The 14,786-nt window shown below is 44.7% G+C and overlaps 1 long non-coding RNA gene across 2 annotated transcripts in view; it reads right to left on the bottom strand.

Annotated features, from left to right (window-relative positions):
* Positions 1–998, bottom strand: part of LOC106971922 (uncharacterized) — a 59,959-nt gene extending 58,961 nt beyond the window's left edge. For both annotated transcript variants that reach the window (XR_008300451.1, XR_008300452.1), the window contains exons 1-2: positions 631–998; positions 38–284 (exon numbers count right to left, since the gene is read on the bottom strand). This is a non-coding gene — a long non-coding RNA (uncharacterized LOC106971922). The remainder of the gene's footprint in view (positions 1–37; positions 285–630) is intronic.
* Between the last annotated feature and the right edge of the window lie 13,788 nt (positions 999–14,786).

Raw genomic sequence — 14,786 nt, 5'->3', positions numbered from 1 at the left:
GGTAACTGAAGTAATCCAAAAAACCTCATTTAGTTACCTGTGGTCATGTGACCAGTCAGTCGGATCTTTCTGGATCCAAAGCACTGGCTTCTCAGTGCCATGCATGCAGGTGGGCTGTTCCCCTTTCCCTTCAGGAGACCGTTGCCGGAGGGCACAGGTGCCCGACAGCCTTCGGCTGCTACATCTTCAGGATCGGGCAGCATTTGCACAGAGGCTACAACTCTCTCCCGGGAGGGTGAAGGCAGTCAGGTGTGGGGACCAGCAATGCACGAAAGTGCAAGGCCCTGTTGGGTGAGAACAAGAGAATCAGAGAAAGGAAGCCAGTGAGAGGAATGTGTGGAGACAGGAGAGGCACCTCCAATATCTCAGGCATTGGGCAGCCTGAGAGGGAGTTTATAGCCACACTGGGAAACAAGGCACATAGCACAGGCACAAGCCACATAACATCCGTGACACTGCGAAAAGGGAGAGAGAGCCACAGTGTGGCTACCAGAGCTCCAAAATCACTTGCCAGGGGAAGGAGAAGCAGATTCCGTTACACAAGAGAGAGAAGGGAGGGTGACGCAGACAGAGGCAGCCAAAGGCCGGGAGGCAGGCACAGTCACACCAGACAGCTCTTTAGATTTGTACCACGCTTTCCAACAGACATTCACAGACATCTGCCTGACCCCCATGCCCTGAGGTGGGACTGGAAAGATGGCGACTGGCCCCAGCCCACCCCTTCCCTGCCAGCCTGGGTGGGGCCAATGTGGGCCGTGCAGCTGGGATGGAATTTAAGAGTAACACATTCCGAGACACTGGTGTTCCTACTTGGGAGCTATGGGGAAGGGCTGTTTCATGCTGAGCCCACGGTCAGCATTTTTTTGCACCTCCCTGCCCAGCTCCACATTCCTGACGATGCCACGTACAAACGCCCAGAATCACTTCACGCCCTGTGTGGCGGGCCCCGGTAACTCGCTCCCTAGGGAACAAATTTTGCACTTGGGATGTATTCACGTGCTGGGTAAATGAAAAAAATAAGCCAGTGAAGAAGTAAATGAAAAGCATCACTACTTCTAGTCGATCAGTTAAGTTATAGGCAGACGCTGTGCTCCAGTGTCCTGGGTTTCTAAGAGGGACACAGTACAAAGTAAAGGAATAAAAAGCCCCTCATGTATTAGCTGTGTGGCCACGGTCAGGACACACAACAAAGTAGGGCTAATAATGTCTACCTCACAAGCCTTCAGGACTAACATAGAAACCCTGTCTGTGTTTCAAGCATGCCAGCCTGCCCTACAGACTTTGAATTTGCCAAGCTCCGTGATCACGTGAACACATTCTTTAAAATAAATCTCTTAGTGTATAATACACTCATTCTGTTGCTTCTGTTTCTCTGGAGAACCCTGTCTGATACACAGGGCAATTGTGAGCATTTCAGGTATGAGGGAGAGGAGTGGCAGGTCTCAGATAAAGCTGTAAAGCCTAGAAGACCATGCTCACACACAGGTGCCCTTGGGAGGTAAGCTGGGGCTGGAATGAGCCCCATTTTGCAGATGAGGAAACTGGCACTTGTGAGCAGTCTGTCCCAATCTCACGTCTTATGAATGGTAGAGCAGAAACCTCGAGTTAGGTCCACTCTGTCCTTCCAGAGTGTGCCTTCGAGCCTCACTCGAAGTCACTTTCGTGTTAGAGAGTCAGCCTTGAAAACATCCCACATATCTGCCCTTTTCGTTCCTTCCCACCAAGGCCACTCGTGCTCCTGCCCTCTGTCCTTCTGATCTGTGGGCTGGGCACCGAAAACAGATTTTGAGAACAACTGAGTTCCGGTAGGATGAAAGAAACTCTAGGTGATTTTTTTTTTTTTTTTTTACCAAGATCTTGGACTCCTTGGATACTTTCAAATTCCTTTGCTCCAACAATTCTCGCTTGTATTATCTCAGCCACCAAAATCACCCATCTACATGTTCAAGACACTAGGTGAGCGTGACAAAGCATTTCTAAACGAGGGCCATATCTCACTCCCTAGGGAGCGTTTAGGATTTGTAGGGGCATTTTTGGCTATCATGTTGGGGAGAACTTTGCTGCTGGAAATTGCTAGGTGAGGCAAAGAATAGTTCTTTACAATAAAACCATCCCCATCCCATACGACTTCTAAATGTCCTACTGGAAAGGCATGTAGATGAAAAGCCTTTTTATAATTTTCTGATTATAATTTTGTTTCACATATACACACCAAGGCACTGTTTGCACATTTTTAATATACATTCAGTATATATTGTACACAAAGAATGTAACAAGTCAAATGCAGGTGGCAGTGGTTTTCACTTGTTCATTGTTTTTGGAAAACCACTAACCGCAATGCACTCCAGGAATGGCACGGGCTGCATTACACCTGTACACTGGTCTGCATTTATGGCAGACGGGCACTCATGCAGATGTGCAATTGCTGTGTTGTGTCTCTATGCACCCCAGCCCAGCGAGGACACGCTGAAACACTAATGCTATTTAAGTACATCTTTCTTTCCTCTTTTTGTCCTTCATAAAACAGTTATGCCGGTGGGAATGTAAAATGGTGCATCCGCTATGGAAAACAGTATGGCGGCACCTGGGTGTCTAGGTCGGTTGGGCGTTTGACTCTTGATCTCGGCTCAGGTCATGATCTCACAGTTCATGAATTCAAGCCCCACGTCAGGCTCTGCGCTGACAGTGTGGAGCCTGCTTGGGATTCTGTCTCTCCTTCTCTCTGCCCCTCCCCTGCTCGCTTTCTGTCTCTCTTTCTCTCTCTCTCTCTCTCTCAAAAAATGAATGAATAAACTTAAAAAAAAAAAAAACAGTATGGAGGTTCCTCAGAAAATCAAAAATAGAATTACCAATTCCACTCTGGGTATATACCCAAAAGAGTTGCAAGTGGGGACCCAAACAGATATTTGTACATCCAAGTTCATAGCAGCGTTATTCACAATAGCTAAAAAGTGGAACCACCCAAGTGTCCATCAACAGATGAATGGATAAACAAAACATGGTATATACATTCACTGGAATATTATTTAGCCTTAAAAAGGAAGGAAATTTTGACACCTGCTACATGATAGATGAACCTTGAAGACTTATGCTAAGAGAAATAAGCCAGTCCCAAAAGGACAAATACTGTATGATGTCACTTGTGTATGGGACCTAGTAGTCAAATTCACAAAGCAGGTACAAAGGGACAAAGTAGAATGGTGAGTTCCCGGGGCTGGGCAAGAAAGGAGTGGGGAGTTAGTGTTATTAATGAGTGCAGAGTTTCAGTTTGGGGACATGGAAAAGTTCTAGAAATGGACAGTGGCTGGCGGTGGTTGCACCACAATGTACTTAATGTCACTGAACTGTATTTTAAAACGGTTAAAACAGTAAATTTTATGTTATGTATATTTTACTACAATTTTTTAAAAAAGAGTTATGTGTTTTACTGGTTTTTATGTGTGTATCAGCAGGATAGTAAAGAGGGCATTTCCAAATATTTGTTTTTAAAAGGAAACATTACATGGAGAACAAGGTGTCTAGAGTTTTATGCTCTTAGTGTTTTACAGCACATTTTATTTTGTCTGGAGACTTTCTGGCACCCTTTGAAATATGTGGAGACACCTAGGCATCACTAATGAAGGGCTGGGGGTGGTGAGGGCACAGAATGGAAGACCCTGAGGGACTAAGAAAATATATATTTGAGGTTGTGGGAATCGGGACCGAGGGAAGAGCTACCCAGGGTCAATTTAACTTGGATCTGAGCTAGCACATCTGGGACTACAAACATTTTATATTTATGGAGCTTCTCACACTTTATGATGCAAAAGTACTCTGCATGCATAGTCTGTTACGCCGAGCGGAAGGAGAACAAATTGGGAGTCAGATCTGACTTGGCCCCTAAAAAACTATCTGTGAGATTCGGCGCAAGTGTCTCAACCTCTTTGCACATGCTATTTGCCCCAGCCCATAATACACCGATAATATTTACCCACCTTATTAGGAGTACCTCCTATTTACCAGATACCTACGATGGGCCAGGCATTTGGCAGACATTCAATTGTTTTATCATTAATCATTTCATTTTCCCAGCTGCCCTGTGAGATAGGCAACATCTCCATCATACAAAGTAGGACAACAAAGCATATGCCATGGGTCTCCAAGCCATCTCTTGGCTCATTAGAAGGCATCTACATGGCTTCTTGTATGTCTCTGGCTGCTTGAGTCTTCTCTATCTACAAACAGGCAGCCTGGAAGGGAGGTAGAGCCCGAGGAGTGACTCTCGGGCACTGAAGGATGTGAGTTGGAGGATAAACACCCCAGCACCCGCCCTCTGCAGTAGAACAATCCAAGGATGTGTATCCTACACACGCTCCCAGAATCCCCTGTGGGACCAAGACCCCCCTATGGGCTTTCCTCCCTTCCCTGCGTCACCCCTCATTCTCCTATATTGTTTCCTGGAATCAGTTCCCAAATAAAGTACTTGAACTCAAACACTTGTCTCAGGATCTGTTTTGGGGGGGTGGGGGAACCCACCATAAAAGAGCAGCCAAGACCCAAAGAGTTTGGTCACCTGCCTGTAATGTCACAGTTAGAAAGCTCAGTCAAGCCGCCTTTGACAACCCACCCCTGAACCCAGCTTCCCTCTGCCTTTGGAAGGTTGGAAATAATGCAGATGAAAAGGGTAGCACGCTACAAAGTAAATGATCACAGTGCTTAATTTGACCATCACGATAGTCCTGTAAGATGGATAAACAGGTTCATTTAATGCCTACTTAATAGGAAACTGAAGCTCAGAGCCCAGCACAAAATGACTGGCGAATAAGTGACAAATGACAAGATAATTCTCTGCTCCTCCAGGTCCATTCTCCATGTTTCTCTGCCTGTCTCTGCACCTAGAAGACACCACTACTGGACTTCATCACTCAGGCCCCTCATGCTGTGGCTTTGGTTGCAGTCAGTCAATGGAAGGCATGGGAAGGAAGACAGAAAAGTGGTATTAGGCCCCTACTCTCTCTCTCTCTCTCTCTCTGGTGGATCTACTGTTAGCAGTGGCTGCATTCTTCCAGCTAAGCCATGGCCCCTATCCAAGAAAAGAAAGAAAGAAAGAAAGAAAGAAAGAAAGAAAGAAAGAAAGAAAGAAAGAAAGAAAGAAAAGGGGAGGAAGGGAAGGGAAGGGGAGAGAGGGAGGGAGGGAGTAAAAGAGAGAAAAGGAAGGGAAGGAGGAAAGAAGGGAGGAGGGAGGAAACACTTGGTTTGTCTAGGTTTTATTAGAAATCTAAAATCCTGGGAAATAGGGGTGGATATGATCTAAGTTTGCAAGACCCCAGACCACTTTCCAAGCTTCAGTCTTCCCTGACCCTGTCCCATGGCTTCCACTCTCACCAGGCAGGGACGGCCCAGACTCTTGCCTTGCTTTTCAGTGTGTGCTGTGGCTTCTGGCTCTAGCGTCCCAGGGTGTTTCTCATTCCCTACCCACACCTCCATAAATCTATACATAACCCCTTCCTTATACTTTCTTCAATTAATCCCTTCAGGATGCCATTCTCTTTCTTGCTGGGACTCTTGCTGACTGAAGAGCTTAGCAACCAATACAAGGGAGAGAAAATAAAAGACTTAGGAGCAAATATCATTTTCCACTGTGCAAAGCCCTCTGCATTCACGATCCTCGCAATAATGTGATAAGGTGAGGATAATTCTGTTTCCCATTTCACAGACAAACAAACTGAGGCTCAGTACGGTACCTGGACCAACACACAGGTCAGTTAGAATCAACAGTTCATGTTCTATCCTCTTTGCCACAAAGACCACACTGTTCTCCAGCCTGACTCGCCATTACTGGAAATAACTATTGGGGCCTGAGCCCTCCAACTTTGCCCTGGGCACATCAGGAAACCCAGAACACCCTGACTGTGGCCAGGGTGTCAGGGTGTAGCATCTTTGTGGCGAAGGAGCATTCCATGAATGGAAACTGCCAGCCTTTCCTTCTGTGAGGAGAGGCAGGATTTCATGTGAACGTGTGATGCCTGGCAGGGAGCCAAGAATAAGAGCAGGAAACGGGAGCCCAAGGGAGATAACTGCCATGAACATGGAGGGGAGGGGGCAGGATAAACAGAGGACTTTCAATTTAGCAAAGCATTCGAGAGCCCGCTGGATTAAGGACAGCCCTCAGGGAGAGCCAGGGATATTAGGACAAGGGGGAGACAGCCGTGGCAGGCGGGGAGACTAAGTGCTGGTGGAGCGATTAAAGGGCGGAGCAAATGAGTAGGAAACCACAGAATCATACAAAACCCAAAAGCAGGCATCTGGAATGTTCAAAGAAAGAAAGAAAGAAAGAAAGAAATTATAAGGCAAAACATAGGCGACCAGAGTTTATGCTTAGTAGCTGAAAGTATTTGAAACAACATTTTGGAATGAGAAACATATGAAATAAAAGGCAGCTGTCATTTGACTTAGCAGCTTGAGAAATGTGACTTGTCCCCAGGGGGATTTGGAGGAAGGAATAGTCAGAAAGAACAAGTTCAGAATTCTAAATGAAGATGAGGAGCTGAATGGGCCCAGAAGGGCTTTCCCCCATGTTTAACAGTTATGAACAAAATCAGAAATACCAGATTTCATAAGGCCCATTAGAATATACAAATTGTATTCTCCCTGCTCTACGCCCATCTACACCCATTATAAATAAATTCCAGCTATTTGGTACCCACACTCCAGGAACTTCACATCTATTACCCCAGATTCTCCCAACAACCCTGCAAGTACTATTACTATTATTGTCCCATTCTACAGGTTAGGAAAGTGAGGCAGAAAGTTTGCATAACTTACCCAAGGTCCCACACACAGCTGGCAAAAGGCCAAGTAAGGGAATAAACCCAAATCGCTCTTTCTCCAGGCAAATTCTACTACCCCGTGGAGAATCCCAAACAGAGGCTTTCTAGATGGTCCGATCCTGTTTTCAGAAGGGGAAGGGGAGCAAAGAAGAGGGGCTCAACATACATCGGAAGTGATGGAATTTGAGTGGAGTTCTACGGCGCCTGGGAAGAGAAATCTTTAAGATGACTCTATCCAGATCCTCCATTTTAATGTCAGAGGACCCTTCCAATCTTGAGGCTTGGGCAGCAAGGTAGCACATTTTTCTAGCACAGTAGCATATATTGCTACCATTTGTGTACTCATTTGCTCACTCAACAAACATCTTTCAAGGGCCAAGAACTGTGTACTATGAAAATATTTTTCCAATAAGCAACCGGAAGGTGCTTGATTTGCATTTCCTTTTGATTTGACCTTTCTTGTTCATTTTAGTGCATTTCCATTTAATTCACTGAATCAGGTCCTCAAATGCTCCTTCAAAACCTCAGTGCAACTAATAATCAGCATACAGCTACCTTTAGAACATTTATGATCAAATAACAGTCCTTGGCTTTTTCCAGTTGTAATTGTGTTTTCTGTTCAGTAACACGGGAAGGTCTGGAAGCATGTATTTTCTTTAGCAAATATGAATAGTGAAGGCCTCTTAGATTCCTGTTTCTGAGCTGAGGAGAGTAATTGAAAGGCTGCTTTGTAAAGGCTCTGAAAAAGCATGAGTTCGACTTAAGTTTTATTAGAAATCTAGAAACCTGGGCAGGGGCAGTGGGGAGGCAAGGAAGAGAATAAAACCATATACGTTTGCCAAATCCTAAAACATTATCCCCCATTTGGTCAGACCAAGCGCCAGGTTCATGCTGGTCTACTCATCAATAAACTTTTGCTGTGTAACAAATGACCCGAAAACATAGTGGCTGAAAATAATAAATACATCATTTCCCACAATCCTGATCCTGTGTCTGCTGGGTGGTTGTATGGGCCTCTTTGGCCAGGCCTGCCTTGTCTAGGATGCCACCCACATTCATATGTCTGGGACTCACCTATGCTGAATGGGGCCTGTCTCCTCTCAGGGGACAGCTGGGCCTCATCACATACATATGAAGGGTTCTCAATAGCAAGGGAGGGCCAGTCCCAAAAGACAAGCACTTTTCAAGACTCTTCTTTCACTCTACTGTCCCGTTGCCCAAAGCCAAGTCAAATCCAAGGGGTGCAAAAATAGACTCTACTTCTTCTTTCTTTTTTTTTTAACCTTTTATTTATCTTTGAGACAGGGAGAGACAGAGCATGAACAGGGGAGGGTCAGAGAGAGAGAGACACAGAATCTGAAACAGGCTCCAGGCTCCAAGCTGTCAGCACAGAGCCCGACACGGGGCCAAACTCACAGACCGCGAGATCATGACCTGAGCCAAAGTCGGCTGCTTAACCGACTGAGCCACCCAGGCGCCCCTAGACTCTACTTCTTAATGGGTGGGTCTACAAAATATTGCCACCATTTTTTTTTCTTATTCCCTCGGATGCTGGGAGCTTTGCAGGCTGAGGACCCTCAACTGTCAGCCTTCCCCAGAAATTGTTCATTTTTCCCCAAAGAAAGCCACCTCTCTCAAGGACATTCCCCTTTCTTCCCAGAAGCAGTCTGCAGTGGTAACTGGTCAATACAGAGACATAACAGCGTAGCTCCTTGCCCAAAGATGAGACGAGTCTGAGGAGTCAGGTCAGCCTCGGAGCTCCCCAACAGTTTGGCTTTTGTTCAACCCAAATTGCAACCTAACTCCATTTTCTGCCCAATCCTGCTTCCCTCCCCTTCCACCACAGGTGTCCGTCCTGAGCACACTCCCCAGTAGACCTATTGCCATCTAATCTCTGTCCCAGCAGCTGCAAAGAGGGAAATCTAGGGTTGTGTCACCTGCTGGCTGACAGGTGATGAGAACCCTCTTTCTGTTGACATGAGCAGTGTGTTTCGCCCCTGACACAAGTTGGCAGTAGAACTAGTAAAATTGCCACGGGTGGTGATCCTGGTGGAGGAAAAGGCACTAATGGGTGCCACTTAACAGGCTTTTGAAAAATACGGAGGAAACTGTCATTATAAAGTTAATGGAAGTGAAGGACTATTGCTGGAGAACAATGCATGCTTTGAAAGAAGACAACGAATGTCTGAGAGTAAGTAAAAGTCAACTAAAATCTATGCACAAAAGCACAAGGACCTCTTTAGCACCATAGAAAAAAATGCTCATCTACTGCAGCCAAAGATTGGAACCCAAAACCGGAAGGAGTTTGGGCTCCTAATGCCTCTGTGAAGCAGAGCCACGATGTCAGCTTAGACTTTTTCCATGAGAAAAGAAATAAATGTCTACCTAATTTAACGTATCATTATTTGGGTTCTATTTCATGTCTAGTCCAAGTCATACCCTGCTTAGACTGAATGTCTGTGTTTCCCCAAATTCACATATTAAACCCTAATCCCCAGTGTGATGGTGTCAGAAGGTGGGACTTTGGAGGGGTGCTTAGCTACTAAGGATGGGACCCTCAGGAATGGAAGCAGTGTCTTTATAAAAGAGAGCCAAAGAGCTCCCCCACTCCTTCCATCATGCAGGGACACAGGGAAGGTGGCAGTCTGGAACCCAGAAGAGGGCCCTCACCAGAGCTCAACCATGACCTTGATCTTGGTCAGCCAGGTTCCAGAACTATCAAAAATACATTTCTGCTGTTGACAAGCCACCCAGTTTATGGTATTTTGTTAGAGAAGCCCAAACGGACTAAGTCATACTCTAACCATCAGAACTGAGCTTACTTCAAATCAACCGAAAAGGAACAGAACTGGGACTTCCAGTATGGCAGGGATGTGGCACCAGCAACCTCAGCCTCCATGTGCACACCCAATTGCACCCACAGGCAGGGCTGACCGGAAAGCTCTATAGAAGCTGCACAAAGTCTTCTGTACCCCAAATGTCTAAAAGGTTTACAAATGGAAAGTCTCTCTCTGCTCCTTACTAAAACACTTGCCTTAGCCACACCTGTTTAAGAAATGTGCCAGATGACGTGTTTATTCAGCTTACTACATACAGCCAATCTTCCAGGTGACATCTGCACTTTTACAAAAGCCTTCTGTGTTACCTTGGGCAAAGTTTGCCAGGAGGAGGTCCAGGACCCCACCAGCCATTGGCTGGTGGAGAAAGGAAGGCAGTGGGTGGCATTTCCAAGGTGCTGATTTAGCACACTCCTTTTTTCTTTGGATGACAAGCCATTTGAGAAGTAGAAAGGAGAGTCTGATAAGGACCAATGTTATCGGCTTTCTGGCTGCTGTAGCTGGATTAGAGACTGGCAGAGGCATGCAGCCAAAAGCAATACTTTACTCCTTCCCTCCTGAATTCAGTTTACACACCCAGTCTCAGGTATAACTGTGAATTTCCTTGCACCCCCCTGCCTCAACACCACCAGATGCAGGCAACCCCTCCCAGATGCCAGACCTGTCCTGAGCTGCTCACTCAAGGAGAAGGCAGGTGCAAACAGAACACACACACATTTTGGACAAAGCCCACCTCTGAGAAAGAGAGTTCAGGAAGGGCTATATTGTATATGTTCACTTTCCCTGGTCTCAGTCTCACCAGTGAGATATGTCCCTTCTCCCCCTGGGGGAAGGATTAGTAAAAAAAAAAAAAAAAATGGAGATCTGGGACATAGATGTATCAAAAGAGACAGAAATAGAGCTCCCTTCTCTGCCAGAAGTTAGGGATGGGTGAAGCAGGTATTCAAGAAACCCAGTCATAGTACTGGTCCTGGATGGGGAGATTAAGATAACATTCACATCTACCATTTGTTGACCACTCACTATGTGCCAGACATTGTGCTAAACAAACAAATAGCCTGAAAAACTTGGGCTCAACCTGGGCTCCTGTCAACATGCCAAGGAGATAGAGGATGTTAAATGGACCCAGGAGCCAATTCGAAGAGGCTTCCTCTGCCCAAAGATGGAACTGTTTGAGCATAAATAAATACAATAACTGAAATGGATTGAAACCTATATTTAATCTGTGAGTTTCAGTGATACTTCTCAGAAAACCCTAATTGCTCACTGTTGGAGGATGCCAACGAACAAACTCCATGTTCATAAAGCTGGTAAATAAAGAAAAAGTATCAAGCATTTATTCTAATTTTTCTATATGGACTATGCCACTGGGGAACCAAATAGTAGATGAGGCAAAAACTCTTTTTTAAAAAAGTATCCCACCTAATAAGTGAAGAAGGGATTATAGGATTCAAAACCTCATCATTTTGCAAGCCCTGAAATTATATAAACTTCCTCATGAAGCCTCAACAGCTGCTACAGCCACAAAAAAAAGACAACCAGACATATACCTCTGGTAGAAGAACACAACACTACCTATGAAGAAGTCTTGACAAGAGAGATCAAATCTAACATGATCAAGACATTTTATCCAAAAACTGATTCCTAATATCCCATTAGGGAGGCCCAACTGGGAAACTCAACAGGACAAACAAACCAATTTCTTTAAGAAATAAGTTCCAGGGAGAAGAAATAAAGATGGAGACAAAATTCTAGAGATTTCATCAACAAATCACAATATGTGGACTTTATTTGGATTCTGACACAAACGAACAGTTAATGAAAAAAACCTGTAAAACATTTATGAGACAAATTGAAACATAAACATTGGCTGTATTATTTGATGATATTAAGGAATCATTGTCAACATATTTAGGTGTGATAGTAGGATTGTGATTGTGTAAACTATTTGTTAACTGTGTTAAGTGTTTTTTAAAAAACAAACAGTTCTAATATTTTAGACATGGACACTGAAATATTTACAGATGTAAGGATATGATCTGGAATTTGCTTCGGAATAATATCGGGGGAGATTAAGTAGAAGTATAGACAAAACCAGCTTGGCCATAACTTGATCATCGTTGAAGCCAGGTGATGGTATCTGAAGATTTATTATATGAATCTGAGTATTTTTGCGAATGTTTATAAATTTCCACAATAAAAGTTAAAAGAAAAATATTGAAAGGGAACTGATTTGGTGGGTGGGTAAGCTGTGGCAAGAAAGAGTTTGTGCTTCACAGCCTTATATTTGGATTGGGGCAGGACCTCAGCTAGTGGTTGGAACTCCAGAAAGTGGGAAGGAAGCACTAGGTAAATGGTCAGGCTCACTGAGGGGCTCTAACAACATTAAAACTGGAGTACAGCCCCAAGCACCAGGCAGGAACATCATCAGAAAGACCTAGAGAGAGGTGGGGGGAGATCAGCATGGTAGACACATAGACACTTGCTGCTTATGGCTGCCAGACTAATTTCCAGACCCCACCCGCTGGCAGACACAGGGCACTCAATGTACTGCCAACACTGTGTAGATTGATTCCAGAACTGGGCGGGACTGAGCTTGCCAGCAAAGGTCCCCCATGCCTACAGTTGAACTTGGCAGGAAAAAGGCAGACGGTAGTACCTGCTGTGCCTCAACCCACTGAGACAATTTTAGGATTGAATGGGGAAGTACATAACAGAAAGGTTTGGTTGCCTACTTTCTCTTTCTGGGAAAAGTTCTCAGCCTCTATGTGGTTGAGACCGCCATGTTGGAACCACATGACCCCACCCCTCTGGCCACAGCTGACTGTTCCAAGAATGCACACCTAACCCAAAGGGGAAAAAATTCATGGACTGAGTTTAGTCCACCACATTCCTACTCAAGTATTGGAACAAGTAAACTAAGAAACCAAGATTAATAACTGCGAACCACACCATCACACAATAGAGGCATCGAACTTATAAGGTCATTGCAATGGACTGAATTTTTCTGTCCCCTGAAAACTCATGCTCAAACCAAATCCCCAACATGACAGTGTTTAAAGTTCAGCCTTTAGGACATAATTAGGTCATTCATGAAGGCGGAGCCCTCATGAATGGAATTTGAGCCTTTAAAAGAGACCCCAGAGAGTTCCCTCACCTCTTTCTGCCATGTGAGGGCACAAAGAGGAGTTGACAGTCTGCAGCCTGGAAGGGAGTCCTCACCAGAACCTGACCGTGCCGGCACTGTGATCACGGACTTCTAGCCTCCAGAAACTTCTGTTGTTTATAAGCTTCTCTGTCTGTGGTATTCTATTAAAGCAGCCTGAACAGATTCAGACAGTATGTATGTAGGTTTGCCTCCAGTTTACCTGTGTGACTTTGGTGTCCTTGAACCCCTGTCCTCCTATCGATAATGTGGGAGTAATAAAGGTAACTATTTCAATGTGCATTTCACAAGGATAGAGTGCAAATGTTTATAAAAATACTTCTATAGTAAAAGTTCAATAACTATGAGCTATCATGAATATTACTAGCAGGGTTAATACCCTTGGCTATGACCATGCTTGGCCACATGAGAGCGAAGGAAGCCAGTCACAAGAGACAACAATTCTAGCGCAGGTTGAACACTTCCCAGCACCAGGCACTGTGCACTCTGCTTGACAAGTAGCAACCGACTAAAACCTCACGACAACCCCTGAGTCTGGCAGGACTTCACCAATGAGGAAACTGAGGCATAAACGATTTGCCAAAGGTTTAGGAAGTGGCAACAGCAGGAATGAAGATTAGCATTGTGCTTCAGAGCCTATATCCTTCACCATTCTGTGACTACTTCATTAGGCAGGTAAGCAAACTGAGGCCCAGGGAAGATCCTGCAGCTCCAAGAAATTGGGTAGGGGGACATGGGGAAGGGGCCCAAAAGCCAGAGAGTGTGACTTGTGACCCTGATGTCCAACTCCAGGCCCTGGGAGGCCCAAGTGAAATAACCTGGTGAAGTCCTTGAATGATCCCCCTTCATCTGAGTGAAGTTTTCTGTTCTGAGTTCTGACTAAAACAACTAGAATTCTGATGAGCTTCAGTCACCCACATTAGATCCAGTGCACCAAACCTCTGCCTAAGGGCTCTGGTGCCAGGAAAAACATCATGACATGGGTATTACAGCTCAAATGTCTGGTTATTCTAGTGGAAGCTCATCCCATCTAGTGGAAGCCCCATCTAACTGCTGCTTCTATATGGCAAATCCCCATTAACCAGAATAAACCCTCCATTCCCCTGCACAAAGAAGGCCTTGTCCGAGAGAATGGTCAGCACGTGACCAGAACAAGATGTAGTGTGGATAATTCTCTTTTGAGAAAACATCCCTTCAGGCACAAGTCACAAAATAAACAGAGACAGGGCAAAACCACTAACAAGAGAGAAATTGGAAAGCCAAAATGTTAAGGACAGAGCAAAAAGAGCTTTTTAAATGAGACCAGACTAAAAAATAAAGACCTTCTCCTTCCCCTTGCCTGTTTTTCCACCCATCACCTCCAGCCCTCAATTTTTTTTTTCAAAAGCCATTTAAAAAAAACTATAAATTTTTCCATCTGAGACAAAAGTTGTTAAATGGAAAGAGAAAATGGAGCAAAGAATACCAATTGTCAACTCTCTGAAGCTAACTGGTAGACCTTAACCATCTCCAGTTTTATCCTGAGAAACCCGCAGCCCTACACCCATACCCAAGAGTCAACAACTAGGAAACTATATAATGGCACATAGAACTTGAAAAGCCAACATGGGTTTAAAAAGATAAAAGAGGATGATCCTCTTTAAATAAGGCAACAGCTAAGTGTAGCAAAGGCATTCCATTTGAGTTTACAGAGAGAAGCACCATAACTCCAAAATCAGGTAGCTCTGGGACCACATCTTGGCCCTGCCAGTCAGCAGCTAATGACCTTGAGCAAGTTACTTAGCTTTTCTGTGCTTCAGTTTCTTCATCTATATAATGAGAGTGATTAAAAATAGCACCTACCTCAGAGGATTGCTGTGAAGATTCATGCACAGTGGCAAACTGGACACACTCCATAGGTGTTCACTATCATTTTTATCATGTAATTATCTAATTATTTTGTGATTATTATGACATGATTATAAAAGTAAGGAA

This window comes from Acinonyx jubatus, chromosome B4 (genome assembly GCF_027475565.1).
Source record: "Acinonyx jubatus isolate Ajub_Pintada_27869175 chromosome B4, VMU_Ajub_asm_v1.0, whole genome shotgun sequence".
In the NCBI taxonomy this organism is placed as follows: domain Eukaryota; kingdom Metazoa; phylum Chordata; class Mammalia; order Carnivora; family Felidae; genus Acinonyx; species Acinonyx jubatus.
Note: the sequence above shows the minus strand (reverse complement) of the source record. Positions and strands in the feature narration are given on the sequence as shown.